The sequence below is a fragment of the Dioscorea cayenensis genome, unplaced genomic scaffold, assembly GCF_009730915.1.
Source record: "Dioscorea cayenensis subsp. rotundata cultivar TDr96_F1 unplaced genomic scaffold, TDr96_F1_v2_PseudoChromosome.rev07_lg8_w22 25.fasta BLBR01000514.1, whole genome shotgun sequence".
Lineage (NCBI taxonomy): Eukaryota > Viridiplantae > Streptophyta > Magnoliopsida > Dioscoreales > Dioscoreaceae > Dioscorea > Dioscorea cayenensis.
In genome coordinates this window covers 5,997-20,942 of record NW_024086905.1, presented here as the reverse complement: position 1 = coordinate 20,942, position 14,946 = coordinate 5,997, and the positions used below count along the sequence as shown (strand labels likewise).

Below are 14,946 nucleotides of genomic sequence, written 5' to 3'. Positions count from 1 at the left end.
ATGATTATTTTTCTTTTCCTTTGATCTTAACTTTCTACCATTTTCTTAGTTTTGCAAGGTATTGTGCATGACACGTTCAAATTCATCGACCTTGATTACACCAGATAGTAAAATTGAAAGAACTTTGCATCGGAGATTGAGAGAAGTTGGTGAAGGGTTGGGTGCTTAGCACATTGAAATTGAGGATAGAGAGTCTTCAATCATGACGGAAGAGCGACGAACTCTATCTGAATATGAAAGACCTCAATTTCTGGGTGATGAGTTTAGTGTTCAAGCACCATCCATGGCATCCAACAATTTTGAAATTAAAGCAAGTACAATCGGCATGGTCCAGAACTAGGTTCAATTCAATGGACTTGCAAATGAAGATGCACATGACCACTTCTCCCGGTTCCTACAAATTTGCTCTACTTTCAAGATTAATGGAATATCAAACGATGCTATCTGTTTGAGGCTATTTCTATTCAGTTTTAGAGATGGGGCATATCATTGGCTTACATCATTATCTCCAAGGTCTATAAAAACATGGAAGGATATGGTTGAGAAGTTCTTTGGGAGGTATTTTTTGCCATGCAAAGCGGCCAAATTAAGACAAGAAATTTCAGCCTTTAAACAAGGGGAGTCCGAAACATTGTTTGAAGCCTGTGAGAGATTCAAGGATCTCCTTAGAAGGCACCCCCATAATTGTTTTGCTTCATGGATGCGAGTACAAATCATCTACAATGGGATGAACTATGCTACTCGCCAACTCATTGATGCCGCGGCGGATGGTTCCCTTAGCAACAAGTACCACGATGAGGCTGAGCAATTACTTGAGCCTATGGCAAGCAATGAATCACATTGGGCCTCAAGGGGATCTTCACAAAAGACTGCTAGAATTTATGAAGTGAGTAGCAATGATGCCTTCTCCGCAAAGGTTGATGTGTCGAGTCGAAAGCTTTATCTTCTTAAGGGCAGTAGTTGGAGGTCAGAATCAGTGATGAATTGCAGCACTTGCGGTGGTGGGCATGGTGCAGCCCAATGTCTGAATGCTAGCTCCTCTGTTGCCTCCATTGAGAATGTCGACTACATTGGGGGGCAACGAAATCAAGGGAATCCATATAGCTCAACTTACAATCTCGGGTGGAAGAACCACCGAAATTTTGCATGGAACCAAGGCCAACAATAGAGAGTTGCACCACCCCAAAGATCTCAATTTTAACAACTGGCTTTTGAGAAGAAATTTACCACTGAAGAGGTCCTTGCCAAGTTCATGCTCAGTACTGATGCCAAGTTCAATAGCCTAACTAGTAGCATGGATGCACAATTTGGCAAGGTGAATGTTCAGCTCACTCAACATGCCGAATAGTTTAGTGAGATAGGTTCAGTTTTGAGAAACCTCCAAGCTTCTGTAAAATCACTTGAACATCGAGTAAGGGAACTCGCTAAGACAAATTCTGAGCATCCTTTAGGTTGTCTTCCTAGTAACACGGACGACAATCCAAGGGAGCACTTGAAGGCCATTGCCCTTAGAAGTGGGAGGCAAGTGGAGACAAGGGTCAAACTTGACCCAAGTGTCAACAAAAAGTGGGGGTAGCCTCGAGGGAAGACCCCAAGCTAGTTGAAGAAAAATAGTGAAGATAAAAATCAGTGAAGAAATGACAAGCCACAACAACAAGAATAGTCAAAATCATTAGAGTACAAACCTCCTATCCCTTATCCAACCAGATTGAAGCATGACAAGGAGGATGTTCACTTCAGAAAATTCATCAACATCTTCAAACAATTCCACTTGATCATCCTGATAGTTGAAGCATTGACTCAAATGCCCAAATATGCCAAGTTTATAAAAGAGCTCCTTACGAACAAGAGAAAGTTGGAGGAAGAAGACATGGTTGCACTTACGGGGAATTGCTCGGTCATTTTAGAAAAGAAGCTTCCACAAAAGTTGAAAGATCCGGGAAGCTTCATTATACAATGCATGCTTGAAGGTGGAGTCCAAGAAAATGCTCTAGCAGATTCGGGGGCTTGCAAAGAGGTCATGCCCTGCACCATGTATTTGAAACTTGGCCTGGATGAGTTAAGGCCCACGAGGATGATTCTATAATTGGCGGATCGATCAACAAGTAAACCTCGTGGGATTATTGAAGATGTGATTGTCCGAGTGGATAAATTTGTCTTTCCTATAGATTTTGTCATCATGGACATTGATGAGGATGCAGATATACCATTGATTCTTGGCCGACCATTCCTCAGCACCTCGGGTGCACTAATTGATTTGAAATGAGGGAAATTAACGTTGAGAGTCAGAGAAGAGGAAGTGGTGTACATTTTCCCGGCTGCTATGAAACATTTTTTAGATCATGATGACACACTTTACTTTATTCATGAAACTTATAGGTTGATTTCTAATTGTGTGCAGGAGCTGGTCTCGATAAACCCTTTGGATGAGTATTTGGGAGAGTTAGAGAATAAAGAACAAGAAGAACCTCACTACCATCCTCAAATTCAGAACTTGAAGCAACCAAAAGAGAAGGTATCCTGTACCAATGCTAGGGAAAAAGAGAAAAAAGAGTCATTTATGAAGAAAATGTGGAGGGGGATTCATGGGAGAAAAAAGAAAGGTACCGAGCTTCATCATCCCACATCTCAAGAAGGGAAGGTAAATTTTTCACCCCTCTCTACCCATGAACAATTTGAAGTCTTTTCAATGTTGTCACTGAATTTCCTGGGAAGAAACAACACTACAAGGGGAATTAGGCATGGCTTCAACCTATTTGAACCCCCATGAGGTAAGAAATAAGGTACATCAGGCTCTTGATGTTAAACAAGCGCTTCTTGGGAGGCAACCCAAGCATTCGGGGGCGTTTTCTTGCATTTTTCATATTTTTAGATCATAGTTCATTTCACTTTTCTTATTTCTTAGACTTGTTTTGCTTTTTGAATAAGTTCATACTCACACACTTGGCACATTGTTCTCATCATTTTTAATTGTGGTGTATTTGTGCAACTTCTTGAGAAACTCATGTTTAGGTGATAATTCATGTGCTAGATCATCGTTTTATTCATTTTATTAATTTTGGAGATGTCTTCGAACTTTCCATTTCATTTTTACATCATTTGAAATAGGATTTCAAAGTTTTGAGGGTTTCTAAAAGTTATACAGCCTTACTGGGGCGTATGGAGGCCTTCTGAGATGAACACAGAGCCAACCCAGTGGCTCTGTGCCATTTCAGACGACCCCCATACTGAGCTGTCTGAGATGGCCTAGATCTCTCGGCCCATATGGCCCCTATACGAGGCCGTATTGGGGTCGTATGTGGTGGGCCTGTCCCCTTATAACCCCCTCTCTTCTCTCTCTCTTCCATTCAGTCATTTCTCTCTTCTTTCTCACTCATTTCTTGGCCATATCTTCTCAGTTTTTCTCTTAAAACTTCTCCCAATCCATTGGATACTTCGATCTAGTGGTTTCCCTTTAGTTTAAAGCTTATTTTCTCAAGATTTCATCGGTATGCTTTTTTAATGCCCTAGTTTTATCTTTTTCATTTCTTGGGCATTCTTGGAGCTTTTGTGTGGAATTTCTTTAGCATTTTGCTTGGTTTGGATCATGTGAATGTCGTGGATGAATTTTCACTCAAATTGATGTAAAAATTTTTTGATTCTAGGAATATAGGGGAAACTCTTGCCACGTGAATAGTGACCATAAGGCCCCCATATGGCCGTATGACTACAAAAATTTGTTTTTTCACTTGTTTCCTCTATCTCTTACATTTTATTTTGATTTATATTGTATCCCTATAAGCTTTAACAAGGTTTATTTTCATTGTAGGGATGCCTCACACTAAAAGACTCGCCTCCAAACGCCCAAGAACCACCTAACACTCATCTACTCCAGATGAAACCGTCTTCAAGTTGGCCCATCATCGAGAGAAATATGATACCTTGAAGACAAAACCATTTGGGACATTGTGTTACATCGATTGGGGACTTGTGGAGAGCCTTGGGATAGAAAATCAAGTCAAGGAGTGGCTATCACATAATTGTTGGGATAAGCTTTTTGCCATTAATGAGCCAACCTTTCGCCAATTAACCTTGGAGGTTTTGAGTACTTTTGAGGCATGACAAGATGCACAATTCGTGCGGTATAGGAAATGTGTTACCATCCATTTTTAAGCTTTTGGAAGAACTCGTACTATGTACCACTTGGACTTTGCCAACTATTTGGGAATCTATGATGATGAGTTTATCAATTCGATGCTTTGTGACCGTTTTAAGCTTGATTTCCCAAGTGATGTGAGTAGAAGACACTATTGGGCAACCTTGGGAGGTTGTGACCAGACCCGAAAAGCCTCACGCATGACAGACCCGGCACACAGATACCTTCATACTTTGGTTGCTCATTCTATTTGGGGTTGGGTTAATAGCAACGGGGTGGTCACACAGTCCAATCTTTACTCAATGTATGGCATCTTCGAGCAGCGCCGTACTCATCTTGCCACCTTATTGCCGATGCATTTCTTCACCAGGGATCGTATGCGCGATTAGGAGCTATATTGGCTGGGCCCTATGTAACGAGATTGATCCGTGGCATGGGTTTATTCGAGCAGACTAGAGGTATGACCATTGTAGGAGGTGCAACACCCCTTGGGAAGGCCCACATATGGGTGATAGGCTTGGTGGTGAGTGAGCGTGAGAGTGGCAGACCCACACGTCCATGGTCCACTGGTTAGTCCGGTCAACAAGAGATAGAGCACACAGAGTCAGAGCCTGAGGACACTTGTGTCCCTACCCCCGGTCTACATCATTACATTATTTCGACACGAGACTGAGGGGGATTGAGGGAGAGATTCAGGCTGTGCGTCAGGAGCAGTGCGAGATTCGTGGCCAGCTTCACCAGATCATAGACGGACAACGTCGACTCAAGGAGCATTTTCACCGTTTCATCAACTCGTACTATGGTTCATCCTAGCACACTATGACCACTTCTTTTGTCCCCATACCACCACCACCACCGGCACCAGATTGTGATGAGTGGTAGCCCGTTTGAGCATGGACACTCATTATCTACTTTAGTTTGCTTTGTTTTGTATTTTTGTATTTTGTTGAGTTGGCATGGTTCTTACCCTACCGACTGGTGTCGTCGAACTTTATTTTCTTTTCATCTATGTGTTTTGTTGACTACTCCCTAGTTTCTCCCTTATGTTTGTATTGGGAAATTTTTGTGGAATGATGATGTCCCCTTTTTGCCTCACAGGGCATTGAGGGAATTTGGTGAGCTTTCCTAATTTTTAATGGAGATCGGACAAGACATGTATTGCTCACCACACCTTTTATCAAGTCATACTCCACGACGAGCACAAGTTTAACAGGGGAAGTTCATTTTCACCGTCCTGTATTATTTTCATTGCTTGCTCTCGCATGTTTTTCATGAGTAGTGTACATTGAGGGCAATGTACAACACTAAGTGTGGGGATGGGTGTCTTTCATGTATTAGGACCATTTGTTACATGCTAGTCCTACCTATGATGGCTTTGTTCATTCTTGTAAGATTCTTTTAGCTTGGACTAATGATTGATGTGAGTTACTTGTTTTTTTATGCTTTAGTGAATCCTGTTTTACGCCTACTATTGTCATGTGCACTAAATTTTTTGTCGATGCCATGGGAATAGCCAATGTGACTACTCAAACTCTAATTTCTATCCTTCAATGGACTCTTAGGAACTTCTATGTCTTGTTTAGCTAATCCTAGTGTTGTGTCATGTAGAGTACTCTGAAGATGTGATCAAGGGTGAATGTAAAAAAAAAAAAAAACAAAATATATATATATATAGAAAAAAATGAGTGTATGTCAGTATTCCTTTGTTTTTGAGAATGAATGCATCTATGTATATATATATATATAGAAAAATGAGTGTATGTCAGTTGGGTTGCTCTTGTGCCTAACCAGCATGTGCACCCTTGAGAAATATTTCAAAATGATGTTGGTGCAGTCTATGTTAGTCAAACTAGAAAAAAAAAGAATGAATGAATGATGAAACAAAAAATAAAAACCCTAGTGATCTTTTTGTGTACCTACCTAAGGTTTTAAGAAGAAAGAGGATTCAGTTTCAAGCTAAAGATTTAGAAGGATCTTATTTGGCCATTGAAGTAGCACTTAGTAGTTTAAGACTTAGTATTCTTTGTATGTGGAGTGATTAGCATCTAGAGTTGTACTGATTGAAGTCCTTAGGCTAGACAAAATCAGGGCAAATGATATATAAAATTCACTTACATGGCACAGACATATAAAGGGTGAGACAGGATATTTCTTATTATGATTATTGACTATAACTCAACATCTATGTATCATTGTCCATTGCTTTTGGAGTCTTATATTTGCTTGATGCCAGAGGTAATGTTTTTAGACACTTTTCAGTCTCTTTGTTTTTCATGAGTTGTTTGCTTGGGAACAAGCAACGCTTAAGTGTGGGGATATTTGATAAGTGTCTAAATGTAGGTGTTTTCATATATATATATATATATATATATATACATATATTGTATTCACTTTGCATGTATTTTGTGAGATTTGAAGGCCGTTTTGCACTTAATTGTCTACTATTTACTTTAAAGGGCATAAGAGAGCCATGGAGAACAAAAAGATATCATTTAGGCGAAAAGAGAAGAAAACTGCAATTTCATACCACCCCCATACCACCCAGTATGGGGGCCGCATGGACACCGTATGAACCCCGTATGGAGCGCGGATCTAGATTATTTGAGTGTTATATGACCCCAAAACGACCCCTATACGACCCATATGCCATGAGGGTTATAAAAGCTGACTTTTATGGCAGAACAAGGGACTTTTTGGACAGATTTTAGAGAGCCTACTTGGGAGGCTTTGAGTGACCTTGGGTAGAAGAAGAAGGGCAAGGAAATGAGGAGACCATCAGAGGCCAAGGTCAAGGGCTCTCAAGGCGAGAAGGCAACATCATTCAAAGGGGAGATCAACCACGATTTGAAGGAAGGAGACCCACAGCTAGAGGAAGCGTCATTTGGTATTCCTTTCATTGGTGAAACGTTATTCGGCACATTCTCTACCTCCTCCTCCACCTTTTCATCTAGACAGTGTCATCTATGCTTTTGTTTCATGTTTTGCTTGATTGTATTGCTTGTTGTGTGATGATGACACACTAGACCCCTAAGGCCACAGGGTGTTGGTGAGCCTTGGGGGTTTTATCATGTATTTTGGGTGATTACTTGTTAATTCCATGCTTGGGTAATTTTGAGATTTAATCCATTGTTTTCATCCTAAGTGCTACACTAAGGAGAAATCCGTAGCTCTTTTATGAGTTATGCATGTAGATGTAACTTGCTCACATGTATTAGATCATGAATGGATTAGAAAAGAAGACTTGTATCATAACGCCGAGAGATTGGGTGTTGGTAGCCCTCCATGTTAGGTTAAGCCGAAGAAGAGTATGTTTACTCCTATTTGAGATTTCCTTGTACTTAACGCAATCGTAGGAACATTGATTTGGAAGAAATTCCTATCAATATTCGTATGGGATTAGTGTTCAATCGCCGAGAAATTGGGGTTGTCCTAATCTAGAAATCTCTTGGTCCAATTTACCCTTGCATCTTTTAATCATCATCCATGTTTTATGATAAGCCCTCAAGGGGATCCACATCCATAGGCCTTTGCGTTACATTGATTTTCTTGCTTGCTCATTGCTTGTTCTCCTTAATTTATTGTTAATCTTGTATTTAGTTTTAATTGCATCTAGTAGAGTAAATCCCCTCACTTGAGATCTTAGGCTAGATAATACCTCGAGAAGGAGCAATAGAAGATCTCGTACACTTGCTTGGAAGCAATCAGATGTCTCACCATTCAATCTAACAATTGCAAAGTCAACCGAGTTGGCCTATGCTCTCCCAAGCCTAGCTTCTGAAAAAAAGTGTATGTCATGACGTTTATACTGGCCCCTGAGTCTGTCAATGCCATTTCTTCACCCAAATCGCCAATTTTACACTGAATGAGAAAGCTTCCCAGGTCTTTCTTCTTGTTCGGCATATTCTTTTGCAACACCGCCGAGCAAGAAGCATCTAAGATCACTGAAGCACTCTTCTCCAACTTACTCTTGTTAGTCAATAAGTTATTCATGAATTTTGCATACTTAGGCATTTGAGCAAATGCTTCAACAAAAAGAATATTGATGTGGAGTTGCTTGAACAAACTCAGGAACTTCTTCTATTGTTCATCCCCTTTGTCAATCTTCAATCTAGAGGGATAAGGGATTCTTAGCTTGAAAGGTGGGGGTGCCATCTCCTTCTCTTTGCTTGTTCCCTCCTTGCCCCCTATGACCTTGGGTGCATGTTCATTAGGCTTCTCACTCGGAAGCCTACCTTTAACCTCATGACCACTTCTCAAAGTAATCGTCTTCACATGCTCTCTAGGATTGGTCTCGGTATTACTCGGCAAGCTCCCTTGTGGTCTTTGATAGAGACTTTTCAATTTGTCCCACTTGATTTTCTGGATTGTGCAAAGAAGCAGTATGGTTGCGAAGTGTAGCCTCGACTGATTGAAACCTTGTATCCGACGATTGCAGAAACCTAGTCAAGGCCTTCTCCAAATCGATCATTCGGGTCTTCAAACCTAAAACTCAGTTCTCCATGTTTAGGCTTGTTGTTCTTGGAAACCCAGTATTGCCATGGCCTTTTGTGGACTTTGGTTGACCATCGAGGGGGTTTCTTTATTGATTCATTGCTTTTACATTCGATTTCTTTTATTGTACTTAGCTCCATGGATAGCTAAACCCCTAGTGGCTACTTGGGTGATTGTGAACCCTAGGATGTCTTCGTTTCTTTGAACTTCTTTATTATGCTTTCAATAAATTGATGTTTATTGTGAGTTCCAACCTTGAATGCTTGATTGTATGAACATTTCCCCTAGAGTGACACTAGGGTTGAGAGTTCTTATTGGTAACGTTGTGAGTGAGTGACACACCACGACCGTCAGACAAAGCTAGGTTGGAGAGGATTGAGAGGGTGAGTTGAGAGGTACAGGAGCGTCCCCTTTCCCCTCCGATGTGATAGATTCTACCTCCGTTCCTTGAGTTCTTTGCGGCCATAATAGAGCAAATGGTCTAAGGGATGAACCTCCGCTGGGGCCTAGTTGCGCGTGCAATGGAGTGAAGCATTGAGGGGTTCTTAGTATCTAGGGCTTAATTGTGGCTAGGGACCTTCATTCGAGTGCGAGGTTGAGAGGTTATTTAATCTCTCCTCCGGGACATGAATAGAGTTAGGCATAGTTGACCTTAGATTTGGGACTATGTATGTAAGGATTTCCATGACTCACCATTGCATTGATTAGGAAGCATAATAGAGAGTTCTTGCACTTGAAGCGATTGTCCTAGGTGAAGCATCATCCGAGTACCCCATCTTTATCGATTGCCTTGCTTCCTCCTTACTTTTGCTCTCTTAATTATTGCTTTTAATTGTTGAGAATTGAATCATTATCACACTTATCATTGTTGATACTCCACATAGCTAAGAATCGAATTAAGTGTCTTTACTCCCTACTCCCTGTGGATTCGACCCCGCTCACCCGGGATTATTACTTCGACAAACCCGTGCACTTGCGGGATATGCGCAAGGGGACCTTGTCAGTCACTCAGTCACAAGGTTACCAACAAGAACTCTCAACCCTAGTGTCACTCTAGGGGAAATGTTAATACAATCATGCATTCAAGGTTGGAACTCATAATAAACATCAATTAATTGAAAGCATAATAAAGAGATTCAATGAAACAAATACATCCTAGGGTTCACAAATACCCACGTACCCACTAGGGGTTTAGCTCTCCATGGAGCTAAGTACAATCAAATAAATAGAATGTAAAAGCAATGAATCCATAGAGAAACCCCCTCGATAGTTGTGTTGATGGTTTTGTGGAAAGTCCTTTACTCGTCATCCAAGGATTCCCTCGTCCGGTATAGGATACGCCTCGACGGAGGCTCCCCTACCAACCTTCTTCCTAAGGAATGACGATGTTGGAGCCGTAGAACCTGTCCAAAACCTTAGCCAATATCTTTCAAAACCCTGGCCGAAACACTCTCTCAAGTTGGGGAAAAGACGGAGAAAAGAATATTGAAATCGGAGCTGAATCGGCTTTAAATAAGGCTGGAATCGGGTGACCACACACGCCTGTGGATTTTCCAGATGCCCATGTGGAATGTCCACATGGCCGTGTATAATTTCCACACGCCCGTGTAGATTCTCTGAATTCCTGTTTTCTCGGCCGGCTGTGAACAATGCTGTTACAGTACTTTCGCTACAGTGCCCATCTACAGTGCCTGGCCTAAAATACTTCCAGAGTCCATACTTTCATTGAGGTGACGCAAACGGACACAAGTTCACGTCGTGGATCGTTTTGCTTCTTTAATGACGGACAAATTGGTGGAGATTTTGTTCTATGTGCATAAGTGGGAATGCTTAAGTGTGACTGCCCTTATGCCCTTCCAAATGGTTGTGCTAACTCAAATACGAGGAGGTTGGCACACACTCTAGCATCTCGCACCCGACCTATGTCTTCGCGTTTGAACCTTAGCAAGATTTCCTCCAAAATCGGTGCATTATGATCCACATTAGCTTCTTTCCTTCATACTCGGCCTCACAACCCTACCTGCACGAAAGTAACATAAAAACACACATGTTAGTGTAAAAACCCGAGAAAAGTAATGCTCAATATAAGGAAAGAATGCTTCGCATTCATATCACACAAGCATTTATCAGTAACTAAGCCCTAGCGGAAAGTCATCCCTTAGCCCGTTTACTCTACTATGGCCGCAAAGAACTCTTGGAACATGGAGATAGGATAGATCACACTGGAGGAGAAAGCGAGCACTCCGCTACCTCTTCACTCACCCTCTCAACTCTCTCCAATCTAGCTTTGTCTAACTCTCATGGTGTGTCACTCACTCATAAGAGTTGCCAATAAGAACTCTCAACCCTAGTATCACTCTAGGGGAGCATTCATACAATCAAGTGTCCAAGATTGGAACTCAAAATAAACATTAATTAATTGAAAGCATAATAAAGAGGTTCAATGAAAAGAATACATCCTAGGGTTCACAAATACCCAAGTACCCACTAGGGGTTTATCTCTCCATGGAGCTAGATACAACCGATGAAATCGAATGTAAAAACAAGGCATCCATAGAAAAGCCCTTCATTAGTCATGGCGATCGTCTTGTGGAGAGTCCCTCGTTGCAAGGGTCCCTTTGTCCGGCCTAGGATACACCTTGGCGTATCGGTGCTGACGAAAGCTCTCCCACTAACTTTCTTTGAAATGGCACATGATATCAAAGCCATAGAACCTCTTCAAAGCCCTAGCCAGTACCTCTCAAAACCCTAGCCGCCGCCCTCTCTTATGTTGGGGAAAATATGGAGAAAAGAATGCTAAAATCTGGGCTAAAATCGGCTTTCAAAGGGCCGGAATCGGGAATCCACACGCCCGTGTGAGTGCCCCTGTGGATTTTTCACACGGGCGTGTGGAATTTCCACACGCCCGTGTGGATTCTTTGTTTTCCTATTTTCTCGGCCGTTTGTGAACAATGCTGGTACAGTATTCTTGCTTTAGTTTTTGCTACAGTACCCTACTACGGTACCGGCCCGAAATAATCCCGAATCCATGCTTTCATCGAGGCAACGCAAACAGGCACACTTTTACATCGTGGATCGCTTTGCTTTTTCAATAACGGACATGTTGGTGGAGATCTTGTTCTATATGCACAAGTCGGAATGCTTGAATGTGACTGCACTTGTGCCGCTCCAAATAGTTGTGCTAACTCAAATACGAGGAGGTTAGAGCACATTCCCGCATCTCGAACCCGACCTATGTCTTCGTGTTTGAACCTTAGCAAGATTTCCTCTAAATTGGTGCATTACGACCCACATTGGCTTCTTTCTCTCATAATCGGTCTCACAACCATACCTGCATGAAAGTAACATAAATACACACATATTAGCGTTAAAACACGAGAGAAGTAATGCTCAACACAAGGAAAGAATGCTTCGTATTCTTATCGCACAAGCACTTATCAGTTACAGTACTTAGCTACATTTTCATCACAACCATGATCCAAACACTCTTTTCTTTGAATTGAACTCCTCTCATGTCTTGGTCGTTGAATTGAACAAGAACTCCGAACATTGTGTCGTTATAGCCTATCTTTGCTTCCTTTAGACACTTCAAGGCATTCACAACCTAATTGCACAAAAGAACACCAAATATACCACATGAGACATAAACCATGATAAAAATGATACTCAATGCATGTAAAACATATTGAAGAATATGTCTACTCAAGCACTTATCATGTGCCCGCCACCATTGTGCTCAAATGAATACTCAAGGTGAAGAGGCACAAAGGTAGTCACACTCATATGTTTCGACTTGTGCAACATTGTCAAAGTTTCATCAATATGATTTCATTAAAGATGTGACAGGATCTACAACATGGATGTGTGCCCATTCATACGGCCTCGATGAAAAGAGTGAATTTGGGAGTATTCCGATGAAGTATTGTACCAGTTTAATATAGGAAAACAACATAGCAGAATTATTGTAGTAGTTACTATTCATAGGGCGCAGGAAAAGAAGTTCTAGAAATCCACACGGTTGTGTGGAAATTCCACACATCCGTATGGATGCCCGATTCCAGCCCTATAAATACCGCTTTAAGAGTTTTATTTCGGGATCTTCTCCCTATCTTTTGACCCTCTTTTGCGGCGAGCGTGGCTAGGGTTTGGAGAGGCATTTGTTGTGTTTTGGTAGCGATTCTACGGCATTCGACATCGATTTCCTTTAGAGGAAAGCTATTGGCGAAGCTTTTATCGGCATTGACTCGGCGAGGTGTGCCTTAAGTTTGACAAGGGAACCTTTGGAAAAGATGAGGCGGCTCCTCAAGACCATCGATATGGACAACAAGGGGTTTTGTCAATGGATTGCTTGCATTTACCTTTCATTTCATTGTTGATTTTGTATTGCTTCATGGAGAGCTAAACCCCTAGTGGGTGCTTCGATTTGTAAACCTTAGGATGATTTTGTTTCATTGACTCTTATTATGTTTTCTTTAATATGATAAAGTAATAAATCATAGACTCGACAAGGTAAGAAAACACACATGGTTGTGGTGACACGGTGGTAGGAACTAGGGTATCCTTGAGTGCATTGCCTTTTCCTCCTTCTTCTCTAACTCATCATCCAAGGCCTAAAAAAATATCCGCCAAAGCTATGTCAACAAATCATGTCCATCGCTCGATGAGTCGTCAATCTTAGCGGTGTCAGCGTGCTTACACTTTTCATGCCTTAGACAACTAGGATCAATTTCTCACACATCTATGCTAGTTCTTGTGGTGCATGTAGTCAGTTATACATACTCAATATGCCCGAGCTCAGTTTTGGTCATGTTGTGTGTCAAGAGGAGGTCAAGGCGACAAGCACACCAGTGCTATTTCCACAACTCATCACTATCCTACTAAAGAGAGCATGAATGTATCTGTAGTAAGGGTAGCATAGCATCATGGCCTTGGAAATAACAATCATGTACTAAAAGCCTTTACACAATGTGTGGTAAATATCACTGGGATAAGGTTGATGATAAGTGTCTAAATGCAGGTGTTTTCATATATATATCGTATTCACTTTGCATGTATTTTGTGAGGTTTGATGCCCGTTTTATGCTTAATCATCTACTATTTGCTTTGTAGGGCATAAGGAAGCCATGGAGAACAAGAAGATATCATTTGGGCAAAAAGAGAAGAAAACAAGAATTTCATACTACCCCCATACTACCCAGTATGAGGGTCGTATACACTGTAGCAGTAGAATGATTCAGAGTGTCTGTCCAGATTTCCATACTACCCAGTATATGGGGCCATATAGAGGCTGTATGCACCCCGTATGGAACGCGAATCAAAGGTTTTTGAGTGCTATACGACCCCCATACAACCCCCATACGACCTGTATGACCCGGGGGGTATATATACTGACTTTTAGGGCAGAAAAGGGACTTTTTGGCTAGACTTTTTGCTGGGCATATTTTGGGAGAGGCTTATGGCGACCTTGGAGAGGAGAAGAAGGGGAAGGAAGCTAGAAGATCATCCAAGCCCAATGCCCAAGACTCTCAAGGCAAGAAGGCAACTTCATTCAAGGAGGGATCTACCACAATTTGAAGGAAGGAGACCAGCGGCTAGAGGAAGCGTCATTGGGCACTCCTTTGGTGTGGAAAGCGTCATTTGGCATTTTCTTCACCTCCTCCTCCACCATTTCATCTAGGGAGTGTCATTTATGCTTTTGTTTCATGTTTTGCTTATTTGTAATGCTTGTTGTGGGATGAAGACACACTAGACCCCCAAGGCCACCGGGTGTTTGTGAACCTTGGGGGGTTTTATCATGTATGTTGGATGATAACTTGTTAATTCCATGTTTGGGTAATTTTGAGATTTAATCCATTGTTTTCATGCTATGTGCTACACTAAGGAGAAATCCGTAGCTCTCTTATGAGTGATGCATGTAGATGTGACTTGCTCGCATGTATTAGATCATGAATGGATTAGAAGGGGATAATTCTATCATCACGCCGAGAAATCGGGTGTTTGGTAGCCCTCCATGTAGGTTTGATCCGAAGAAGAGTAGGTTTACTCCTAAATGAGATTTCCTTGTACTTAATGCAATCGTAGGGATATGGATTTGGGAGAAATTCCTATATATGTTTGTATGGGATTAGGGTTCAATCGCCGAGAAATTGGGGTTATTGTTATCTTGGAATTTCATGGTCCATTTTACCCTTGCATCTTTAGATCATCATCCATGTTGCATGGTAACCCCTCAAGGGGATCCACATCCATAGGCCTTTGCATTTCATTAATTCTCTTGCTTGCTCATTGCTTGTTCTCTCTAATTTGTTGGGAAATATTGT

At 41.6% G+C, this 14,946-nt stretch overlaps 1 non-coding gene across 1 annotated transcript; it reads right to left on the bottom strand.

Moving 5' to 3' along the window:
• Positions 1 to 583: 583 nt before the first annotated feature.
• LOC120254584 lies at positions 584 to 690 on the bottom strand. Its single transcript, XR_005534664.1, has one exon. It is a non-coding gene; the product is annotated as a small nucleolar RNA R71 (small nucleolar RNA).
• Positions 691 to 14,946: the final 14,256 nt, after the last annotated feature.